The following is a 4,008-nucleotide window of genomic DNA, read 5'->3' as shown; positions in this document are numbered from 1 at the left end:
GTTTATACCACGGCTTGAGACTCCCAAATTGAAAGCTCAGGGTAGGTTTTCTGAAGGAGGATGTGTGCAGACTGCCTGAATTTAGATGCTGTCTCTGCCACCCCCGCCTGCATGTTTCTGGGAGATGTCCTTGACCTCTCTGGACTTCAGTTTCCTCATGTGTAAAATGGGCATAACGGTCGTCTGTATCTTTTAGAGTTATCAGGAGGATTTAACGAGTTACTACATGAAGGGCACTTGTAGCGATGGCTCAGTACACGTGGGCCGTTATCATGGATGCTACTCAGTGCCAGCTCTGTGCTAGCTGTCGGGACAACAGGAAAGATGTGATCCCAGCTGCAGGAAGCTGAGCTTCAGGCAGGAAGTTGTCAGGAAGTCTGAGAGGGGAAGAACATTTAGCTTTGTAAATCCCTAGCTTTTTCATTGTAGGCAAAATGCCAGCCTCACCCACCCCTGAGTCCAAATCCTTAGTTCAGAAATGTTGCACTTCAGTGAACCTTGCCGGAAACTGCATGCTGGCTGGAGAGACACATCAGCGCCCAGGCGCCGGGCTGTTCCACACCGAAGGCCTTGGCTGTGGTTTGGCATTTTATCATCCACTTGAAAGGGAGCCCGGCAGGAGGAGGCAGGAGCGGGGAGGGAACACTGTCTGGAAAGATATACCCCGGGACCATATTTAATGTGGCCCAGTGATAAATCAGTGTTTACTGTGGGTGTAAATTTCTGCTTTATGGTGGCATAGTCAGAATAGATGTATTAAAAACAGAACAAAACAAAACTGCAGAAGAAACAAAAACCAGCAAGCCCCAACCACAGATTCTTCAGGACATCTTTGTTCTTGTGCTAACGGAGAAGGAAATGCCTGAAGGTCTTCTTCCTCTCCCCTTCTCCCGATGTTTTTGTCACTGTGATGGTGCTTTTGCTGTCAGCTTTTGGTGATAAACGTGCACCACACGGGTGCTGAATTTATTCAGCTAATCCACCTGGGAAAGATTACAAATGAGGAACAAGGGTAGGATCTGTGAAACGCATGTAAAAATGGGAAAAGTTGGCTTTAGAATGATGTTGGGGTAGCATCTCTTCCAGCTAGGCTTCGAAAGGGAAGTGACAGGAGACAAATTCAATTCTGATCACTACATATTTACCAAACGAGGCCAAAGGGCGGGAGGAAGGGGAAATGCAAAGGCTCTACCTGAAGAGCGATTATGGGCAATCAAATGTGCATCAAATTAATTGGCACGAACTAGGTAATATTTGGAATTAATCTGCCGTTCCTTTCATATTTATCTTTGACGTGTAAGACAGGAAGTGGAGGTCGGGTGGCTGAGTAGATAATGCCATGCAAAACTAATTCTTAAAACAAGGAAAGCCAAATGAAGGGTGCTCTTCCAGTCAAGAGACTTGACATTTAAGAGGCAATGGAGAGATAAGGAATCAGACAGCTGTTACTTACTGGGCTGTTGACAATAAATCTTGTCCAAGCTCCTCAAAAGTCGTTATAGCAGTGTGGGAAGGCTTCTGTCACTTTCTTCTTGGGAAGGGGCTCGGCAGGAAGCAGGGAAAGGAGAAAGGAACTCAGAGTAGATAAAAAGCTGCTGTGCCCACTCTATTCTCTACACTGATGTTTGTGGAAAGGCACCGATGGGGGGAGAAACGATGCTTGCAGCCCACGTTGCAGCCAGTTCAAACACAGTTCTCTTTTAGTGGGGTGTCTGTTATGTGCTGAACACTTTGCTTATGGTTGATCTTTAGTCATCTGTGAAAGCTAGGTAATGTTATGTCTATTTCTAAAATATTTAATTTTGGAATAGTTTTAGATGTAGAGAAATTTGCAAAGAGAGTGCAAAGATTTCCAGTGCCCCCCCTCACTCTCTTTCCCCATCGTTGAGCTCTTACATCATCATGATGCAGGACAGAGCAAATTCCTCTCAGTCGGGGGGATGCAAACCTTGCGCTGAGAGAGAAAAGGGTTCTTGGCTGAGCACAAGAAAGAATGCAAACGCCCACCAAAGTTAGTCAAAAGGAAAGTTTATTAGAGAAGGGGTAACACTCCATAGACAGAGCGTGGGCTCCTCTCAAAGGCAGAGAGTGAGACAGCCTAAGAGAGACTCAGAGAGACAGAGACAATAGAGAGAAATAGGGACAGTGAGAGGGACTCCGGGAATTCAGTTTATATATCATTCTTTAGTTTCTGTGAATTACAGTTTAAAGGCTTTGTTTACCTATTTGCCTTTGGTGACATGGGCATGCAGTGAAGAAGGATGAGAGGATGTAGCGTGAAAAGCTAAGAAGATGTAGCAGAAAGGCCTGCCGGCAATCCCTAGCCTTTGATCCATAGGTTCCCCATGATTTCAGCCATAGGGATGAATGACTTTATTTTGTGTAAGAAGCCACTTAAAGACTCTTCTGTTTTCCCTTTCACAGGCGTGGGGAAATGGGTTGCTAGAATCCCAGCAGAAATCTTCCTTTGTTATACAGGTTTCTTTGTGGTCTGGTTGGAGGGCTGATCAGCATATTGCAGTCTCTGAACATAGCTTGATTTAACATTTTAGTTCTCCTCCTTCTCCTACATTAATTGGGGTACATTTGCCAAAACTAAGCAACTGATACTGTTAGGTTACTATTAATCACATTTCACCTCTATTTGTATTTCGCCAGTTCTTCTATTAACACCCTTGTCTTAGCCTGTTTGGACTACTGTAATAAAAATACCAAAAACTGGGTGGCTTAAACGCAGGATTTGTCTCTTGTAGTTCTAGAGGCTGGAAGTCCAAGATCAAGGTGCTGGCAGATTTTGTGTCTGGTGAGAGCCCGCTTCCTAGTTCATAGGTGGCCATCTTCTCTCTGTGACTTCACATGGTAGAAGGAATGTCTGTGGGTCTCCCTTATAGGGGCACTAATTCTATTTACGAGACTCCGCCCTCACGACCTTACCACCTCCCAAAGTCCCTGTCTCCTGCTACTGGCACTGCGGGTGTTAGGTTTCGACGTGAATTTGCCTAGTCCTCTTTCTGTTCCAGGATCCCCATCAAGGTACCACATTACATGTAAACATGCTCCCCAGTCCCCTCTGGTCTGTGCCAGTCTCTCAGTCTTTCTTTGTTTCTCATATCCTTGACTGTCACAAGTACTCATTATCTTTATTCTAACAGATCAAGAAATTAAGCCTCAGAGAGGTTAAACGATTTGTCCAAGTTCAAACAGCTCACAGAGACAGTGCCGGATTGCTACTAAGACAGTTCCAAGTCTGTTTCTCAGACGTGAGCGTGCGTTAGAATCACCAGGTAGGCTGCTTAGGACTCAGACTGGAGGGACCCACCCCCAGAGTTTCAGATTCAGTAGCTCTGGAGTAAAGCCAGAATTTGCATTTCTAGCAAGTTTTCAGGTGATGAGCATGCTATTGCTGGTTCAGGGACCACATTTTGAGAACCATGTATTAAGCCAAGATCCATCTGAGCTGTTTACCCAGATCGAATTAATTAGATAGTTGTCAAATCTCCATTTCACTTTCTGAAGTGTAGAAATGAAATTAGACTGAAAGAACTTTCCCTCCCTCTCTCCATCCCTCCCTTCCATCCTCTTTATTCTATTTTGAGCATCACTGAACTAATTGCAGAGTATAGAGTGTCAAAGATACTTCTTACCCTGGGCAGTGGAAAGGACACAGTGTTCGCAGCCTGGCAGAGACGGATTTGTGCCTCGTTCTATCACATCCGAAGTGACCTGGTGACTTCATGCGAATCTCTTCATCTTAGTGTCCTCACCTGAAAAATGTTGAAAACCTTAGACATTGAACTGAGGCAGTTTTTGAAAAAGGGGAGACTGACAGATGAAACAACGTGAATGTCATACGTTCTCTTGGAATTAGTAACATTTTTTCTTTCTTCTTGAGAAGGTTTCCGTATTTGTGATTCAAACTTTATTCTTCCTTTCCTTTTTTTTTAAAAAAAATGCTGCCACAAAGCTGAAATGTGTTAAAAGCAAAATCTAGAGTTTGTTAACTATTGA

This window comes from Pteropus medius, unplaced genomic scaffold, assembly GCF_902729225.1.
Source record: "Pteropus medius unplaced genomic scaffold, Ma_sr-lr_union100, whole genome shotgun sequence".
Classification (NCBI taxonomy): Eukaryota; Metazoa; Chordata; class Mammalia; order Chiroptera; family Pteropodidae; genus Pteropus; species Pteropus medius.
This window is presented reverse-complemented; position numbering follows the sequence as displayed.